General features: G+C 47.2%; 1 protein-coding gene across 1 annotated transcript in view; it reads left to right on the plus strand.

The window, feature by feature from the left end:
* Positions 1-240: 240 nt before the first annotated feature.
* Positions 241-21,133, plus strand: part of AKAP1 (A-kinase anchoring protein 1) — a 42,774-nt gene continuing 21,881 nt past the window's right edge. The window contains exon 1 of the mRNA XM_026656484.2: positions 241-336. The gene's annotated coding sequence lies outside the window, so the exon portion shown is untranslated. The remainder of the gene's footprint in view (positions 337-21,133) is intronic.

Raw genomic sequence — 21,133 nt, forward strand, 5'->3', positions numbered from 1 at the left:
CAGGCTCTTAGGCTTCCTCCACGTGCTCTCTCCCCTCTCTGCTGTACCCTTGTGTGGAGGAGGGAGGTGGGTTCGAAAGGCGCATGCGCAGCTGCCTCTCCTGGCCGCGGAGTCGGGGCAGGAGAGGAGCTCGCCGGCGGGCAGGTCTCGCGAGATGTGGCTGTCTCGCGCAGGGGGCGGGGCGTGCGGGCCGTAGTGTATCGGTTGAATGTCTCAGTGTTCGAGAAGGACCCGGTCGGGCAGCACGTGGGGACAGCGCGGGGAGCGGCCGGGGGGGGGGCTGGGCACGGTGCGCACTAGGGCTCTGCACCGGGGGCGGCGAGCACCGGACGGATCGTGAGTATCGGGCCGGGCGGCCGCGTTCTCCGGGAGAGGATGGGGTGGGAGTGGGCCGGGCCGGGCTCCGAGCTGCGGGGGCTGAGCCGCCGAATTGTTTGGGCTTTCCGCTGAGCGGTGATGGGCAGGCGCCGGCGTGGTAGGCAGCTGTCAGCTCTCGAGAGGGAGCCTCCCCCTCCCCCCGTGGGCTACCCGGGGTCTCCCCTTCCCCGCTGCCACGTGTGCTGCCAGACAGCCCCCTCCAGCCCGGGGTCTCCCCTTCCCTGATGCCAGACAGCCCCCTCCAGCCCGGGGTCTCCCCTTCCCTGATGCCAGACAGCCCCCTCCAGCCCGGGGTCTCCCCTTCCCTGATTCCAGACAGCCCCCTCCAGCCCGGGGTCTCCCCTTCCCCGCTTGGGGCCCCTCTCCCTGATACACTGTCCGATTCTGTTGCATATCTCCCCACTCCTGGGAGTGCAGCCCCCTGGAGCTCCAGGCTCTCTGGCTTGTTGCTAATGTGTCCTGGGCTGGGGTGCAATCAGCCCTTACTGGCCAGCATGGTGCTTATAAGGGGGCATTAAATAGCTTTTCTTCCCCATTGTATCCCTGTTCCTAACCTCTCCCCCACATACATACTGTAAGGGGGGAAATGGGTGTTGCATGGTTGTTCCCATTCCCCTCTGTCCGGGTGTGGCTTGTTTGGCTTTTCCTTTTCTGGACTATTGGTAGCAGGTTTTGGCTTTGCTACTGTAGATGGGGCAGGAGGTAGCCTGATTGCATGGTGTACTGGTGCTGAGAGTTGATTGCATGGTGTAAGTTTCCCACCCAGGCAGCTGGGTTGTCAGTGAGTCTGGCATTGTTGTACCCAGGGTGGCTGAGGGGTGAAAACATTATCTATTAACTGTCTTTATTTCACCCCAAGAGGGTGAGATGGGTGTCGGGTTTGAAAACCCCCAGGCCCCCATAACAGGCTATGTGTATAGTGACCCCCTGACCCTTGCTATTTATGCACCATCTCTGTGGGATTGCATACCTGTGACAGTGAAAGGGGCTGGCAGTGCTGCTTTAAAAGGTTAGGATGAGAGAGCCTCTCCTTACAGTCCCTGCCTTTATCTCTGGGAGCTAGAGGGCATCAAGATGCTTTCTTGACCCCTAGCCTGTTGGGATTTGCAAAGAAATGGCCCGAACTCCTTTTTCCCAAGGTCACTCACCCTCCTACAGGTTTACTCTTTCAAAGGTCATGTATACCCAGACTGAACAGGTAGCGTGCGGCAGGAAGCAACCTGAGCGCCACAGCAGGCCTAGCTAGCAGAGGGCGCAGTACAGTAGTTTGTTCCCTTGTTCTGAACAACTGGTGTAGGTCACCCCATTCTGCTCCTGAGCAGGGGCTGGTGTTAAATGGTAACTTTAGGAACGTCACTCATCTTCTCGTTGCCAAGTCTGTGCACTTGGCTTGGGCTCCTTTGATCCCAGATCCGCTCCCTGTACTTGTTTCAACCTGAAAAGGAGTGCTTCTGGGTCTCCTGGCACAGCCTTATTTAGGGAAGATGAGTGACTGGGCAGGCATGTACCTGCTGCTGTTGTAGATGTTACACAGCTTTCTAACCCACGCCGTCTGGCTTGCTGGCGCTTAAATTAGGCGAACAAATCCATGTGCAATCCCAGTCAGGGCTTGCTTAGCATGGCTTCATCCATGGCTGTTGACCAATGGCTTTTGGGTTTGCTCCTTTAAGATAAAGAAGCAAGTCTTCCCTGCTAAGAGTTGCACTGTGCACAAATCAAAGGAGAAGTGCACTAGCCCAGAGCACATGGAGAGACTTCCCACTGAAAGCCAAAAAGCAACCTCCTTTAAACTGTGCACGGCCAAAAGAAATCGGGGGTGAAATCCTGACCCCATTGAAGTCGATGGTAAAATTTCCATTGGATTCATTAGTCAGGATTTACCCTCTGGTCTGCTTGAGGACTGATTCATATGTGAGTAAATATAGTGTGGGGTTTTTGTTTTAAATCATTGCAGAGCTATTACAATTTGTTAAAAGGCAGCTGGAATGCTGTGTTGTAAACTACATTAGTCTCTGATCTGTAAAATTGGTGGGTAGGTAGATGAGAATCAGTTGAGGTGCAACATGCCATAGCTGTCTTAGATGCTGGATTCAGAGTTTCCTACCAATATGTAGAGCTATTTCTGTAATATAAGAGGGAATCTTTCATTTTTCAGTATCTGCGTGTGTTAAGCCAGTTAAAGACAGTAGTTAACGCCACTGAAGTCCTAGCTCTCCATGTTTTGTTGAGGAAATACTAGCTGTAGACTCTCAGAAACGCATTGTTGTACAGACCGAGAGTCCTGTGAGAGTCCATGCATGATGTGATTTCATGTCGGTTGGGAGCCCTGTTGCAACAACTTGAAAACGAAAGTGAGGGTTGACAGAAGTGTTAGGTGTGGGTTTACTAGTGCTGACTAGCCTGTCTCTTTTGTTTGTACAGCACCCAGCATAATGGGGCCCTCTAGGCACTACCAGAGAGTAAACAAACTATAATTACCTGACTCTTCTCATACTTCTACCACCTTTACCTGCTTATAAGGCCAATATGTAGCTAGAGGATGCAGTGAGCAAGAGAGGAATTATATTGTAGCATAATCCAGCAGTATTTTATTAGCCTGCTTGCCATGTTTCTTTCAACTCACAAGTAAAAATATGAACTGGAGTTTTTTCCAGTGTCGTCATGAGCTTTGAACAAGTAGATTTGTACCTGGAATGGTAAACATTCATGGCAGTTTTGCAAAGTGTAGGAAGCAGCTGCCCTTCTCAGTAGAGAAGACGGGGTATCTGTAGGGATGTGTAATTGGGGAGTCTCTTCCACACACCCCCCCCTTCCCTCCACTGGAAAGCTTCACAGCAACCAATCCGTAGTAATATGAAATAGCACAGGATAAGTGTGCTTAGGGTGACCAGATAGCAACTGTGAAAAAACGGGACAAGGGGTGGGGAGTAATAGGCGCCTATATAAGAAAAAGTCCCCAAAAATGGGACTGTCCCTATAAAAATGGGACATCTGGTCACCCTAGGTGTGCTGTACCATAGGCTATATTGTTAAGGAAGAGTCAAGGACAGCAGAATTAAAGTAACTTACATGCTTTGACTTTCAATGTTTCTAGGGCTTGGCTGACTTTATGCTGCCATTCTAACACCTGCAAGGTGTTATCAGAATGCTGTGAACTTTGTCTCGGGGAAAGGAAAGGACTTGCTGCTGAGGATGGTGGTAGCAAGAGAGCTAACTTCACATTTCTCCTGTTTGTTTTGTGTATGTGAATGATCTACAGAGTTACAGCCATGCAAGCCTGCAGAGCGAAATGGGAAAGGAAAGCGTATGACCTGCTGGAGCATGGCACGGTTGCTCCAGGACAGTCTGCCTTTTCCTCAGTAGAGAACGGGTCTTGGCAGTTAGAGCAAGGGATTTAGAGCTGGGCGTTCCAGGGACATATCTACATGATGGACACTGCAGCTATGTCTCTGTAGCACCCGTAATGTATATGTTTCCTATTACAAAGGAAAGGGTTTTTCCATCGCTGTAGGTAATCTACCTGAAGCCCTTGGGCTTTGGCTTTGACCTGGGGCGGCCGGGTTTGGGCTTTGGCCCTGGGTGGTGGGGCTCGGGCATTGGCTCTGGCCCCAGGCCCCAGCAATTTGTCAGCCCTGGTGACCCCATTAAAATGGGGTCGCAACCCACTTTGGGGTCCTGACCCACAGTTTGAGAAACATTGGTCTACATCATCTGGGCTGAGGTTGGCATAGCTTTTAAGTGTAGACCAGGTCTTTGTTCTGTTCGTGGCTCTGTAACTGGGTTACTATGATCCTTGTCTCCCCCGTTCCAGCCTTGGGCTCTGGCAGGCATTGGTCCTTCCAATCCTTCCCTACAGATTGGGGGGGGCACCCTGCAGAAGGTTCTGCTTGTTGGCTGGATCAGAAGAGAGGCCCTGAAGCAGATTAAATTTAGGCTATTTATCCAAGAGTCCTGTCTCTGGATAATTTAGTTGGACCCTAGTGTATGTGAGCCTTTCCAGTGGGTGGTGCTTCTCTGGAGGTGTTACCACCCTGAGTGAATTTGTCTAATCAACCCCCAATTTTCTTAGTTCCTGGAGGGCTCTGGTCACCCTTCCCCAGGGAATTCCATACAGGCCCTGGCCCACAATGATACCTAAATGTATTACAGCAAGATCTTCCAAAGATATTGCAGGAAATTGCTGCATCTGTCTCATTATCCTCTACTCCAGTTTACAGATTTCCAGGTACCACTTCCTATCCCAGCACCAACCCTCTCAGTCTCTAGATAGGTGAAGAGCAGTTTTCCATTTCCTATGTTGTGTTGTTGAGCACTGTTGATGCTTTTCTTCGTCATGCTTTCAAAAATCCTCACGTGATTCTGAAGCTTGTGAATGGGTCAAGATGACAGCCCTAGAGACTGAAATCTGTAATCTCAGCACAGGCAGCATCAGGGCTGGCTTCCTCCTAACCAATCACCACTGCCAATGCTATGCCTCTCCATTGGCTTTTACGAGTTGAAGGAGATCTCAGACTCCATGTCCATTCAGTTTCTGGTGTTTGCTCCAGACGGCCAGTTTGATTGGATAAGCTTCTGGGGGCTGGGAAATGTTGACTGTGTTTGTACAGCACCTAGCACAGTAAGTCTGTGGCCTGTTGGCTCTACTACAATACAGTAACTCCTCCCTTAATGTTGTCCCGGTTAATGGTGTTTCCTTGTTATGTTGCTGATCAATAAGAGAACATGCTCGTTTAAAGTTGCGCAATGGTCCCTTATAACGTTGTTTGGCAGCCGCCTGCTTGTTGACTGCTTGCAGGAAGAGCAGCCCGTTGGAGCTAGCTGGTGGGGGCTTGGAACCAGGGTGGACCGGCAGCTCCCCATCAGCTCCCCGTTCCCCTAAGTTCCCTGTGCGGCAGCCGCCCAGCAGGCTATCAATTGCCGGCAGTTCAGCTGTCCCTCCCCTCACTGCCATGTGCTGCTCCTGCCCTCTGCCTTGGAGCTGCTCCTGGGAGCCTCCTGCTTGCTGGGGGGGGCGGGGCGGAGGGGTAGGGGTAATGTCAGGGTGTCCCCCTGCTCACCCCATTTCCATAGAGCGGGGGGAGGGAGGGACGGACGGACATGACAGGGCTCAGGACAGAGGACGCTTCCTAGCAGCAGCTGCTGTCTCAACTTGCTGATCTATTTAAAAAGGCAATGTACTTAGAATGGGGTCAGTGTACTTAAAGGGGCAATGTGCATCTCTCTCTCTCTCTCTCTCTCTCACAAAGGGTGTGTGTCTCTGTCTGCCATGCTGTCTCCCCTCCCTCCATTCTGCCTTGTAGAGTGTGAGGCTACATTAACAACAATGTGTTAACCCTTGAGGGCTCAGCCAAGTGCTACTTTATCATTTAGCAGTAAGGCATTCCCTGGGAAATATCCCACCCTCTGACTTCACCTCAACCAAGCTTCACAATCATCATTGCTGTGTACAGTATTAAATTTTGTTTAAAATTTATACTGTGTATGTATGTATGTGTATATATATATATATACACACACACTCGCGCACACACACACACACACACACACACATATATTATATATAAAGATAAAATCTTTGGTGAAAAAAATTTCCCTGGAACCTAACCCCCCCATTTACATTAATTCTTTGGAGAAATTGGATTCGCTTAAAGTTGTTTCGCTTAAAGTTGCATTTTTCAGGAACATAATTACCATGTTAAGCGAGGAGTTACTGTGTAGCTATTGTCCCAGGGAAAACCAGAGCTCTATTGTGCTGGGTTCTGAGCAAACATATAAAGGAATCAGTCCCAAACCTTTCTGGACACCCTTTTTTCTTCAACATTTTGATTCTGTAGTTATTTGGTGCATCACAAAGATTTCAACTCTGTAATGGTTTCTTCTTATGGAATCATAGGACTGGAAGGGACCTCGGTAGGTCTTCTAGTCCAGTCTCCTGCACTCAAGGCAGGATTAAGTATTATCTAGACCAGTGCTTCTCAATCTGCGGGCCATGTGCGGTCCAATTAGCGCACAGATATGGTCCAGCTGTGTGCTTTAAAAAACATAAAAATCCGGGTCCTGGCGGCCTGGCCCTGCGCGTGGCAGGATGCCGTGCCCGGAGCTTCGCTCCTGGCCCCTCTCTCTGAAGGTGTCTCTGGGCAGGGATTACTAGACATAGGGGTTTGTCACAGGGTTTAGCGAGGCGCTGTGATTCACAACCTGTGGCCCACAATGATAAACAGATTTAGAACCACTGATCTAGACGATGCCTGGCAGGTGTTTGTCTAACCTGTTCTTAAAAATCTCCAATGACGGAGATTCTGCAACCTGCCTAGGCAATTTATTCCACTGCTTAACCACCCTGACAGTTAGGAAGTTTCTACTAATGTCCAACTTAAGCCTCCCTTGCTGCAATTTAAGCCCATTGCTTCTTGTCCTATCCTCAGAGGTTAAGGAGAACAACTTTTCTCCCTCCTCCTTGTAAAAACCTTTTATGTACTTGAAAACTGTTATCGTGTCTCCTCTCAGTCTTCTCTTCTCCAAAATAAAACCCAGTTTTTTCAGTCTTCCCTCGTAGGTCATGTTTTCTAGACCTTTAATCATTTTTGTTGCTCTTCTCTGGACTTTCTCCAATTTGTCCACATCTTTCCTGAAATGTGGTGCCCAGAACTGGACACAATACTCGAGTTAAGTATCAGAGGGGTAGCCGTGTTAGTCTGGATCTGTAAAAAGTGACAAAGTCCTGTGGCACCTTATAGACTAACAGACGTATTTGAGCATAAGTTTTCGTGGGTGAATTCCCACTTCGTCAGACGTATGTTGAGGCCTAACCAGCACGGAGTAGAGCAGAAGAATTACTTCTCATGTCTTGCTTATAACACTCCTGCTAATACATCCCAGAATGATGGTCTAGTGTGTGTTGGTTTGTTTTTTTTTGGCAACAGTGTTACACTGTTGACTCATATTTAGCTTGTGGTCCACTATGACCCCCAGATCCCTTTCCTCAGTACTCCTTCTTGGGCAGTCATTTCCCATTTTGTAGGTTTGCAACTGATTGGTCCTTCCTAAGTGGAGTACTTTGCATTTGTCTTTATTGAATTTCATCCTATTTACTTCAGACCATTTCTCCAGTTTATTTAGAAGGATAAAACTTTCAAAAGTGCCTAAGTGGCTGTCACTTTTGAAAACGTTACCCTAAGGTGCTTCTTTCATGTGAAAAGTGATTTCAATGGACTTTTGTCTTAAAAACATTATTTTTAAATAACACATTTATCACAGCTCTCATCCTTGTGTTTTTCTCTAGCATGACCCATTTACTTATCAAGGTATTTTTGACATCTCTAAAACTCATGGATAAATAGGCTTGTAGTGTGTACCATGAAGGACTCTTAACAATCTCCACTAGTAATGAAATAATTAGACTTGAAGCACTACCTTTTAGACTTGCTATTAATAACTGCTGGGCTAACTGTAAGCATTCTATGACACTTCTCAGTAATACAGCCAATTACAATTTCAAAAGTGATTAGTGATGTTAGATGCCCATTTTGAGACACCTTACAGGATCCGGATTTTCAGTGTGGGTGCTCAGCACGTACTACGAATGAGGCCCTTTGAACTTGTCTCATGTGGGGAGCCTGGAAATTGAGAAGCCCCAAATCACTAGTTGCTTCTGAAAACTTATGCTCTTTTTCATATGTTTTTCACAATGATTAAAAAAAACAACCCCTAGACCTCATTATGTTCCATTATGTAGGTTCTGTTTAATTTTTCACTGCCACAGCAAAATTTCCTGCTATGCATAGAAGATGGGTACTCCTTTGTGGGGCCATGCATCACCATTAGGTTAGAACTTGCCTTTTGGTGACTGATCCGAACAGTTCCTCAAAGAACAGATCTGAACAGGTGAGACATGAGACTACCTTTAACCTCTGCTACCACCACTCCTTCCTGGCTGTACGGCTGAGAAACATAACATCTAGTAGAACTGAATAGGTGATTTCCCATGTATAAATAGCAGTAGTCTTGTGATCCACATGGGTTGCTTATGCGTGTCCCTAGCGTTCCATACAACAGCGTTGCTGTTTGTAAATTAGCAACTTGGCATGTCCCTGGAACCTCTTAAAAATGGTTGAAAACGTATTCCCATCAGTACCGTGTCTGTGAAACCTTCTCTTAAAGGGATGACGTTTTTAATGTGGTATACTTGCTTTGGAATTCTGGACCCCATTGATGTAAATGGAAGTTCTGCTATGGACTTCACTGGGGCTTTCAATCCTCCTTAGCACTTTGTCCACAACATCTGAGATGCAGGTGTTTTGTTGGAACGTAACCAGTGATCTTTCACAGGAGCAACAAGGAGTCTGGTGGCACCTTAAAGACTAACAGATTTATTTGGGCATAAGCTTTCGTGAGTAAAAACCTCACTTCTTCGGATGCAAGGTGGTGAGGGTGTCCAGCACTCTGCAAGGTGAAAGCATGGCCTTATGGCTAACACGCGGGCCTGGGATTCAGGAGATCTGGCGCTGCCACAGACTTCCTGTGTGACCGTAGGCAATTGCATAATTGCTTCATGCCTCCATTTCCCTGTTTGTAAAATGGGTCTGATAATACTTTTTCTCCTTGCCTTCATCTTACCCATGTAGATTGCAAGCTTGTCAGAGTAAGCAGTGTCTTACTCTGTGTCTGTACAGCATCTAGGACAGCGGGACCCCAGTCTGGGGCGGGGCCTGTACGTGCTACCATAATACAAGTAATATGGGCAGAGCCCGTCCCTTGCTGATTAAATCTCTGAAGCATGGAATGTGACTTCTTGCAAGGAACCCGTTCCCTCTACAAGTTATCCTCCTCTCCATTGTTCAGTCTCTTTGTTAGATACTGTGACGTTTTGCTTCCTCTTCCTGGCCTGCACGAATACGGCTCGCTTTCGTTTCCACAAGCACTTGACATCGTTGATGTCCTCTTCACACTTCCCTGCAGTGCAGCTTTCAGAGAGCGAAGTGCTGCTTTTAGTCTTTTCTCTTCTGAAGGGGCTCAGTTGAGTGCTTGTTTCAAATAGCTGTTTGTCAAGGACTTGTTGCTGTGCAGTGCGGATGCTAAGTAGCTCTTGATGTTGCTCTTTTCAGATACCTGTTCACCTGGCAAGGTTGCCACTTGTGATCAAGGCCTGCAACATCCTTTCCCAAAATTTGAGTGGGGGGAGGGGGGCATCTTCTGCCGGTGCTCTGCTCCCTGAATGTCGTGCTGTATGCTTTCCTCTTCCTATTTTGCTTTTATTCTTCGGGCTTTATTTGCACAGTAGGTGCAAAGTGCACTGCAGAGACAGTGTGGTCTCCAAATTTGGGTGTAGCATGTATGTACCCATGCGGACCCACATTCTATTTGTGGAAGCTGAGAAGTTATTTGTTTAAACATTCTCCTGTTTGTAAACAAAACATCTTGAGTGCCTGCCTGAACCAGCATCCATCACAGTCAATGGCAGAGCTTAGGTGGGGCAAGCCAAGTGCATCAGTCCTGGAAACTGACTCTTCTCCAAGCTGAATGGAAGCGCCAGAAAGAAACGCCGTGAGTGGTGGGTTTTAGAAATAGTTTCAGTCTTAAAGAGTTGTTAGCAATACTGGTAAAGCAACTATTTTTAACCTGTGTAAGCTGCTAGCGCCAAGCACAATGCCGCCTCCTTAATCTCTTGCAAAGCACTTTAACATGGAGTTAAATTATGATATGTAGGCCAGGCCTACGCTTGTATCGGCATAACTACATGGCTCTGGGGTGTGGAAAATCCGTGTAGACGGTGCTATGTCGACGGGACGCAAGTACTGCCTCTCGGGGAGATGGATTAACTACGCCAACAGGAGAAGCTACAGTGGCACAGCTGCAGCGCTGTACGTGAAGACGCCCCTAATTACAGCCTTATCTGTTAGTGGCTGTTGCTGGAGACAGACCTTAAAAGAGAACTGCAGTTACAAAACAAACTGGCCAGGAAATTCTGTCTTGCTGTGATTTGGTTGGGTTCTTTTAAAACCTTGTAAAGTATGGAAATGTGCATTTAATGTCACTCAGACAATCTTAGTCTTTCTCATTGCCCTCACACCAGCCCAGCATCGGGGGCTAGCTTTGCGCAAATCCTCTGCAGTGTCCACTCGGCCGTAACCGTTTAGGTGTGTGCCCCCAAACGTGGGACATCTAACGTCTCTCTTCGTTGGTCATGGACTGCGGAGGTCATGGCATCCAGTCCCAAGCAGGGATCTCTTACCAAACTAGCTAGCTGAACACCAGACTACATCACAGCACTGACATCTCCACAAAGAAACCCGAGGCCTTTCAGGCAGCAGAAGGCCCGCAGTAGTCTTGTGTAGGGACACAGGTGGAACAGCCATGTCGGAAGCCTCTGCGATGGCTTCATTCCAAAGCTAGGCTGGTACAGAAGAGTGGCTGGGGAGGGAGCCCTTTTGACTTGGATCCAGTGGTCAGGAATCCGAGCAGAGGGGTGGGAACCGGCTCACAGCGGAGTAAGGCCGTTGGAGGATGCAGTGCTGGGCTGGGGGTGACTTTCATTCCCTAGTCAAGGCACCTGCCTAAAACTGGAGTACTCTGGATTCAAGCAGTTTCTCCGAGTTTTTCCCCCAATGAAGTTGCAGGAAATGCATAACCCCAAAGATAAGATGGTTTGCGTTTGTCTGGGCTCAGCTTTCTTAAGGCAAGTCTATGCTACAAATGCAGCATCTGCACTGCTGTAGTGCTTTGAAGAAGATGTTCTAAGCCAGGGGTAGGCAACCTATGGCACACGTGCCGAAGGCGGCACGCGAACTGATTTTCAGTGGCACTGACACTGCCCGGGTCCTGGCCACTGGTCCGGGGCTCTTCATTTTAATTTAATTTTAAATGAAGTGTCTTAAACATTTTAAAATCCTTATTTACTTTACATACAACAATAGTTTAGTTATATATTATAGACTTATAGAAAGAGACCTTCTAAAAATGTTAAAATGTATTACTGGCACATGAACCCTTAAATGAGAGTGAATAAATGAAGACTCGGCACCCCAATTCTGAAAGGTTGCCGACCCCGGCTCTAAGCTGATGGACCCATGGGCTTAGTTACTCCATGAAAGGCGGTAGCTTCTGTCCATATAGCTCTCCTGCAGACATAGCACTGTCTACATGGGGTTTAAGGTCAGTATAACTGTCGCTTAGGGATGTGGATTTTTCACATCCCTGAGCGACGTAGTTACATCAAAGTAAGGGTATGTCTTCACTACCCGCCGTATCGGCGGGTAGCAATCGATTTATCCGGGATCAATATATCGTGTCTCGTTAAGACGTGATATATCGATCCCCGAACGTGCTCACCGTCGACTCCAGAACTCCACCAGAGCGAGCGGCGGTAGCGCAGTCGACGGGGGAGCCGCGGCCGTCGATCCCATGCCGTGTGGACCCCAGGTAATTCGATCCACGATACTTCGACTTGCGTATCTTGGATCGATTTCCCCCCTCCCCCCCCACCAGTGTAGACCAGCCCTAAGTGTGCAGTGTAGACCTGGGCTTCACCAACTGGAAACAGTGGAGAAAATTCTGGCTAACCCACTGCAAGGCTTTTGTTTTAGGTATGCTCTGCATAGTTTCTGAACAAAGTAGCTGGCAAATTAATGCCCACACATGTTGGGAGGAGTGAAGGGGTGTGTGTCTTTCAGATTTACTTCTGTTAAAGGAGCTCACGATCCTAAAAAAACAGCTCCAATAGCTCCGGCTAAAGCACTGAAGAATTATCTGTACTGCCGTCTCATGTGACGACCAGAGTGGCTCTGAGTCACCAGCTGAGTTGAGGGAACGAGGGAGTTGTAAATAATGAAGCAATCTGTTGAGATCGGATGAAATAGGGACCTTGATTTAGGGGTCGGAAGGTAATACAATCGGTAGAGCAGAAGGGAGCCTGGCAGTATGATGGGGTTAATGTTAACGAGCATGTGAACTATGAAGTTATTGCATAGTGGGAGGCGTCCACTCATTGATGTGGTTACATCCACACACTAGCAGGGCGTGCTGTAGCAAGTAAGTGGTGAAAGGGTTAATGTTTGTGGGGTGCCATTTGCATATGTGTAAGCTTTGCGGCTGGTAAAGACACTTGCCGCAAAGCTGCAGTTGGGCTATGCTGACACTTCGCTTTAAACCATCACTTTTTTCAGATATCTATAAAGTAATTGCTCTGAGCCCATCTGCTCTGGCCTGAAAGTGGTGCACACAGTCCTAATTCAGAAGTGCCGCTGCTCTGATACCTAGGGCCATGTCTACACTATGGGTGCTATAACAGCACTGCTACTGCCTTGCAGCTATGCTGCTGTAGCGTAGACACTGCCTACATGATAAAGGCTGTGGAATTAAATTTTAATACAGCCAGATATGCCAGTGTAGCAGATTTAAATGCAGATGAAGGGAATGGGGAGTAGTATGATCAGCCCCTGGAGCATGCTCCATCAAATGAGATAAGAAGGGTTTTAAGCTGGATCAGTTTTATTGCTAAACACAGGACTGCACTGGTACCTGTAGGGTCCAATTCCAGCCCTGGGATGCTGGTCTAGTGTGTTACACTAGACCTTCACTTCTCTGTGCCTCAGTTTCTTCCGCTGAAAAATAGGTCTGATCATTCTTACTGACTTCAAGGGTTTGGGGGTTTCTTCTTCGCAGAGCCTGCTGATTGTTGGATGAAAGGTTCTGTGATGTGTTGATTATTCTTCACGTGCTGAACGCTCTGTTGGCTTTGCTATAGCAAGCCACGCGCTTCATGTTAACGAGGTTTTGGCAAACGAATGGTGAGGGAATGTCTCTTGCAGCCCTCTTCTGCTAGTACTTAGTTTTGGGGATTCAAGTGTATGTGAAGCAGGAATCCTTGGTGCTTTACAGAGATTTGAATTCTGATTCTAACTCTCTTATATTCAGGTAATTGAGAGGTTTATCTGATTGTAATTTAATTTCTTTTTTAAATCCCCCAGTCTGAGGTTTTGTCTGACCAGACCTTTCCTCCCCCTGAATTTTGATAGCTTGATAGTCAACTTGTGTTTTATGAGCTCACAACTGTGGGTGTCTTTTCACTTTAAGTGTACGTAGGAGGATGTACTAGAACAACAGGGACAGGCAGGATGGGAAGAGAAGTCCTGACGGGGGTGGGCATTCCGCAACGGATTCTGTAGTTTGGGTTCAGAGGAAAGACTTAATTCAAGGTGCTGTTGCAACCTGAATCCAAGGATGCTACAGATCCCTGTGTTAGCGCCTCATCCTTCCCTTGGTTGTCCTCTGGCCAGTTTCTTGTGCTGCCTGCCTTTGTGGGACTGCTTGCCCCTCAGTGTTTAGCCTGCCTTAGCAATGCTGTGGTTATGTGCCTCTGAAAGCAGAAGTTAGGCAGTACTTCCTGTGAGAATTTGAATATACAGATGGTCCCTGTAAGCCAGGGGTAATCAATTATTTTTGGTCAAGGTCCAGACTCCAGAGAAAATACAAAAATAACAATAATGATAATTAAATAAAAAGACTTCACGGTCTGTTCAAAAGCATCTGGAGATCCAGATTTGGCCTGTGATCCGCCTGTTGATTACCCCTGCTGTAAGTCATACGTCTATCCTTGGTACCCAGCGAAAGGGTTGGTACAAATGCCTAGCTCCATCTCATGCTTCGATCTTCCAGGGGAACTGTAACTGAAGTGGGGCTGGGCTGAAGTTTTTATGATGGCTACTTCTTTGTACTAGTCAATCTTGTCATTTTAATTTACTCTTAGCAACTGTGAGGACTGAAGGCCCCTCCATCAGATTTTGTCATCTGCTGTTCCTGTGTGGCTTATAAGGCAGAGCATGTGCTATTGGCTATTTTTAGTGTGGAAAATTTCAAGAGCCCATGTGAGCCAGTTTAGTGTAGCTGTGCCAGTCCTGTCCAGCACTCCTTCACCCAGGCAGTACTATTTCTTCAGTGCTGTATTCCACATCTCCAACGCTGCAGTACTAGGCCATAATATAATTATGCATTTTATAGGGAGGAGTGTCACCTTGCCAGTGAAACATGGGTCTCAGTCAGGAGATTTGGGTTCTGTTTCCAGCCCTGTGGCTGACTTGCTTTGTGACCTAGCCCAGTCACTTAATCTGTCTTGCCTCAGTTCCCTTGCCCCCCGCGTTATGGAACATTAATGTCCATAAAATGCTGGGATGGAAAGAGCTCCAAGTACAAAGTCTTGTGAGGCAGAGAATGACCACAGTAGCAGATCTCCAGTATCTTCTTCCGAAGTCTGCAGCTATTGAGTCTCTTGAGTGGCACGTTTAAAAACAAACCGTGATTTGTAAAGTTGAAGGAAGCTGGTTAAGGGAAGCTTTGAAAATCAGCAGGAGTAAACTTTTGCTGGGTTTCTCATTCTCAAACCTTAAGACTGAATTCTCTGGCCTGCCTGTAAACCTCATACTGTTAACATTTCAAGCCATATAAGGATGTGTATATGAAGGATTGTTTGTTCTGGCTAGGGAGCAGCGCAACTTAAAACATTAATCATGTCTGAGACCCTGACATAAGCAAGTGGAATGAATTTGTGGTCATCTACTTGTTCTTTAAGATAGGACAATGTTTGTTTGCAAATGCCATGCCCAGCCCCCATGGTCCAGCAAACCCACTCTTCTGCCGAGCGGTTAAAAGTGGATTGCTTGTGCATCACAGCTGGTATACAAAACTCAGGGCAGCAAATTCTTCTTTCACTGTCTATTTAAGGTGACATCTGTTGGTGTTATACTGTCACCTGGCCAACCTGGTGTTTAAATGCCTGTTTCTATTTTGTGTCGAGCCAGTGGCTTTTATATAATTCTCTAGACTAGGAAAACTTGGGTCCCCCGTTACTCTGGTTTAACCCTAGTGCCAGCCGACGGCTCTCACTGAAACTAAAGGCATAACAACGAAACCGCACATCTTCACAGGGAACATTTGCTAAAGCAGTAGTCCCACTGTGAATGAAAAACCACTGATGAGTTAAGTTCCCAAGTCACTGAAATGATGAAAATACCAATGTTCTGTACCACAACACTTACATTTTTAGGGATCTTATTTACCAAGCCGTGGGCTCAGGGTGTTTTCCCTGCAGCTGTTGCTGCTGTCACAAAGCAGTGCAGAATTGCAGGGCACTGTTTTGTGCTTGTGCAGTTGGTGCCACTTCATAGGGAATGGGCTAATAGGGCAGTCAGTTTAATCAGGAAGGCTCACTGGGGATGTACTTATGCAAGCATATGTAACAGCGCTTTAATTTAGGCTCGTGGTACACCCAGGAGGCAGCTTGTGTGGTGGTTCTGCATTAATTATAATGCATAACTTCAGCATACAGCGAATGAACTTCAGGGGCTGATTACAATGCACTGTTGTGCTGTACAGTGGAGGCTTGAACTTTTTCTTCTTAAGGGTATGGAGGCTTTATCCTTTCCACTTAAAAAGTGCATGGGAAAACTAAAAGCCTTAAACTTACTTTTTTAGTGAGTTGAGGTTATTTGAGCCTGCAGAACGTGAATCTACAGCTTGAAAAGATGTGATGTTAGTTAGTTGGAACATCTTATCTTCAGCAGGGTAAGTCCTGCTAATCAAGCTGTGCTGGGCAACCCGGAAGCCACTGTGGTTTCTCCCCCCTGACCACTCCATGAGGTTTGTAGCTTAAATCAGGCAGGTACAGTGCGTGCGGCTAGTTCTACAGAAGAATCCCTTATGTAATTGAAGGAAGCACTTACCACAGCGGCTTGATAGAGTGGAGATGTTACTGTGCTGCTTAATTGATGGCTATGGTCACTTGTGCGTCAGTGGTTTGGAATAAAAAAAGGCATTGTGGACTTCATTGTCCCTGTCTCCTGCGTGTCACTTAGTGCTGATTATAGTGTCCTAACTGTGGAGGCAAAGGCAGGGATTGTACAGTAGGAAAATCCCACTGAAATCCTAACCAGTCTCCAGTTGTGAGTCGGGATGAAGAAGTTCTCAGTATAACTTCAGGGGATGGAAAGTGTTTTGGAAATCCTGGATCAGATATTTTTTTTGAAGTGACTGGTGATTTTTGCCTGACTTGCCACTTCAAAGGGGCCTGATTATCAGAGTATCTGAGGACCTCACAACTTACCTTCTTAGCCCCCCTGTGAGGCGCTCTGTGGTTTTTTTGTTTTTTAAAAACGGGCCCCTTTAAATCACTAGTAGCTTTTGACAAATCTGTTTCTTGTGCTTACATTAACACCCAACTCTTTTCCAGTTGAGAGTGAGAATGAGCATGGCCGGTAGAGACTGCCATGGTGTTTTCTTCTTCTCTAGTTCAAGAAAGTATGTGCCTTGGAGTATAACGCCAGCTATTAAGCAACACCAAACTCTTCTCCAGCGAGCCATTCCCACTGTAGTGAAGTTTACAGTCCCTGTAAAAACAGTGTTTACTTCTGTCACTCATTGGCAGAGACTTCTGGGGTCTGGCTAGATAAAAGTTCTTAATGTAGCCAAAGACGCCCTGTCGGGCTTTAATCCCGCTCAGTGCAAAGGTAAAGTGTGAGAATGCGCTGCAGCTAGGCAGTATTGTTGTAATGGACAATGGTTTAGCCAGCCCCACCTTCCAGCTGTGTAGATTTTTGTCTGTTAAGGAAAGGCATGTCCCCCCTGCCTTTTTATAACTCAAACAACATTGGCAAAGGAACAGCGTGACAGTCTAAAGCATGTGGCAGGAGTCTCTCTTTGGATTGTAAGTGTCTGGCATGAAGTCACGAGGCCTCGAATCAGAAAGTGGAGGCTCAGCTTTCCGAAAAGTCAGGAATAAGAGGCAGCACTTCCAGCAAAGTTGTGCCCGAAGCAGCAGGATCTCCATGGGCTGAAAGCTTTTTAAAGAGATCTTCTTAGGGTAAAATGATCTTAATATTCCCTAAGGTTTTATAGGGACAGTGCAAGACTGCTGTTATCATGTAGTCTGAGTTCGAAACACTAAAGCCTTGTCTTCACTGGGGATGGGGGAAAGGTGTTCACTAGGGTTTTATCCTGTTAGCTAAGTAAAGGCAGTTGGTAACTTTCACTTGATTAGCAAACACTGTGGTCTTTAACTTGACTTGCTAACTTGTGTGAAAACTGCAAGCTGCCTTGTCTTCATTTAGTTGAGTTAAGCACACCCCTCCAGTAATAGAGCTGCATTACAGAGGGGTGTTTGGAAGGAGGGGTTAGGAAGCATCATGGGCTTCACGTTCAAGTCCAAGTCTGGCTCGCCAGCCCCTGGCAGTGTAAAGTAGCTAGAAAGGGAGCAGATTGTCTGAACCGTTGTCCAGTGTCCCCGGTTGGCAGGCTACCCAGCAGTATTCCAGTGGGAGGAAGCGGTCTCCCTGTCCAAGCTGCTAAAGGAATTGAAGAAAGAAGGGATCGTTTTTTAAAAAAAACAAACTGCGCCCTGCTCAGGTCAGGAAGAATTGCCCTGATCTCTGTCGTATCCTTTTATAACTGAGCAACCTGTCGGGAGAGGGCAGGGCATACGTATTGCTTGTGGGGGGGGGGGGTTGGTTTTTTTTGCAGGCCTAATGCGGTGAGTCGCTTGGAATGTCAAAGCTGCTTGTGTCAACTTAAATTTGCTGCACCGATTAAGGTAAATAATGGTGCTGGAGGGAGCGGTTCAGTCTAGAACTTGCAAGGAAGGGAACTCCTTTAGCGAGCATATCTGACGGGGCTCTGCAGCGCCGCAGCTGAGGGACTGACTAGCTGAAAGGGCTGTTCAGTGTCTCCCTAGATACCCATGTTGTGATTCCAGCTCAGCAGCCTCTCTGCCTTAACAGCAGGCGGGGAGGGGAACGCCATGCTGTGAATGCAGCAGAGTGGATTAGCAACTCACATGACCTTGAAATTTGTTAATGTGCTGAAATGAATCCAGAACGGAGTCTGCCTTTCTCCAAGTAGCATTCTGATGCAGGGAATAGGAGGCAACCCTCCACGTGCCTTCTTGCTTACTGGTTTCTCTTTATAGACGTGAAAGCACACGCCTAAGCTGCTCCTACTCTCAAAAGTAACTCTTTAATAAAAAAACCAAACTGCAATTAACAGATGCTGTATCTATCTCAGCAGAAAATGTTTCCATGTCCTGGATTCCAGCCCTGGTGTTTGTGCACAACATCCAAACAATGCGCTCTGGAAATAGCTGAATGCGGTGCTGGTGAAAGACTGTAGCCCGGGAGGCTGATGTCCTGGGTCCCTCCTCAGAGAGAGCAGAGGGACTTTCACTCCTGCCCACCTTGTGCTTTAAACTTGACCTGGAGGCACTATACCTCTAGGGCTAGAGGGGAGCTGCTTTCCCAGGTACTGGCCTTGTCGCTGACGCTTCCAATGAGGATGCTGCCTCAGTCAGTAACCGGGGTGTCTCTTTGTTGGTGGAGTGGATGCTTGTGTTCTGGAAGCAGGCTGAGGCCACCAATTCATGACACTTGGGGCCACCAAACAGCTACCAGCTAGCAACAGCTCTTGGCTGCTACTGGTTTAAACCAGTGACCCAGAGGCAAGAGACTCGGTATCCCATTGCCAAAACTCAGAGCCAGCCGCTTTGCAGAGTGGAGGTCTTGGGGGTGTCTCTTGCTGGAGACATCCCAACTAAATTTTTCTCCTTCCTGGCCCCCTTGTTAATGATAGAAAGGCTGGAACTTACACAAAAAACAGGAAGCGTGGAGATTGTACTACTGTTTGGCCTCAGCACACTTCGCTGTGGCAAGAAATCCATGCTTCCAGGAGGTGGCTTATGCCTGCTCTGAGGCTCAGGGGGTGAATTAGGGACGCTTGGAGTTGCCTTGATTTTTGTCCCTTTAAATCAGTCTCATGACACTAATGTAACTAAATATAGCTGGTAATTTAAAAAAAGAAAAAGCTCACAGTACTGTCCCCAACCTAATCTCAGTCCCTGTTGAGACAGGATGATGAAACCTTTACACTCCCCTGTTCCCCCAATTCAGTGTCTTCAAATGTTAACCTCCAAAGCATCTATTCTCCTTCAGGGGCACGGAGTGATACTATATTTCCTGCTAATTTATTCATAAACCATGCTGTAACCAGACTTGCAGAGGAGTGTTTCCTAGTGACGCCAAGGAAATCTCCTTTGTCTTTTTCAGTAGGCCCTCTTGCTGTAGTATCTGAGCGCTGACTCATCACCAAGCAGGCCAGCCTCACGGGAGCCCTAGGGCATCTTGTTTGGGGTTGTTGTTTTTTTAAAGATGTCAGCAAGGAGCACCCAGTCTGAGAGAGATTCAGATTCCTGCTGTACATTTATTCCTAAAGTGATCTATTCCTACATCTGATGGGAAGCGGGTGGGAAGATACGTATAGCTAAAATAAAGCTATTCTAGGATGTAAGGGTTTTTTCCTTCTCTAGTTAAATAACCTGCTTTGTGTTTGAATGTCAATGAGCTACCAGTCTGAAAATGTTAAGTAGATGTTAACTTCCTGGGGAAAATACATAGGGATTTCCATGCTGGATCAGACCAATGCTCCAGTTAGCTATCCTGTCTCTGATAGTGCCCAATACCCAATGCTCCAGACAAAGGTGCATGAAACCCAGGTTCGGAAATAACCTGCCCTGAACTCCATTAGAGATTGGTTTGAATCCTAAAGCATGAGAGTGTATATCCGTTGTGGAACTCTTGTTTTTAAACTGTGGCTTTACTCCTTGCTACCATACCTCTGGCGGTTCCTGTTAGCCATGCTGATCTTCTGGTAGGACCAAGCTCTTGGCCTCAGTGATAAAGCAGGGCTTCTCCTCTTACAGCATGGACTTTGTTAATGGCCTTTGCTTCCACATTTTGAAATCCAGTGGTTAGAAAGGCTTGTTGACTGAATATCTACAATATGGCAGTGTTAAATTAACCAGCCGGGGAATCTGGATGACTCCACCTCCTTCAAGAAGCCCTATATTCCTGAAACCCTTTGCTTCCAGGGGGCTGCCTGAATACCAATTGCTATAATTGAATGGCATTCTGGAAACTGGTTTCTAGAACCAGTAAAACTATTTCCAATATTCCCCCCTTCCCCAGGGCATGCTGTAACACAGATCTCTTGGGGGGTTATCTGCAGGCTGTTGTAATCCTTTAGTGCACGTATCCGCAAAACTTAAAACTGTTCTTTCCGTCTGTCTAAGCCAGTCAAACATTAAGGTTGGGTTTCTAAGCCCAAATGACTCTTGCATGTTTGGAGCCAATCCCATGCAGCCTATGACTAATGATATCTCTGACATCGTTCAGCTACAAGGCAGTGTAACGTACCCTGGTCCATTTAGACCACTCCGCTATCCTCCCATAGTCATGCTCATCTAATATTGAAGGTCCTACTCATTCTCTTGTGGGTGGGTTTCTCTAAAACTAATTTGCCATAATTAAAACTGTGAGCTGATTGACTTGTTTCAGTACTTGCATTATGTAGTTGCATCCTTCAGGCAAAGACGCAGCTATAGACAGAGAAGAGTAGGGAAGGAGGGGGGTGTCCACATGTGTCTTGTTTATTTTGCAAATCAGCTGATTAGCACAAGGGGTAGACGGACTGGTAGGTTTCTGGCAGTGCTCGGTGTGCGGAATGCCAGGTGTCTGTATCCCATGTGTTGTGATATGCCACGTACGGTGGCAGGTTGGGGAGTTGGGTGTCTTATCTCAAACTGGGGTCGCCGCTTGTGTAGGGAAAGCCCCTGGCGGGCCGGGCTGGTTTACCTGCCCCGTCCGCAGGTCCGGCCGATCGCGGCTCCCACTGGCCACGGTTCGCTGCTCCAGGCCAATGGGAGCTGCTGGAAGCGGCAGCCAGT

Source organism: Terrapene carolina, unplaced genomic scaffold (genome assembly GCF_002925995.2).
Source record: "Terrapene carolina triunguis isolate 2854851 unplaced genomic scaffold, T_m_triunguis-2.0 Scaffold231, whole genome shotgun sequence".
NCBI lineage: Eukaryota > Metazoa > Chordata > Testudines > Emydidae > Terrapene > Terrapene triunguis.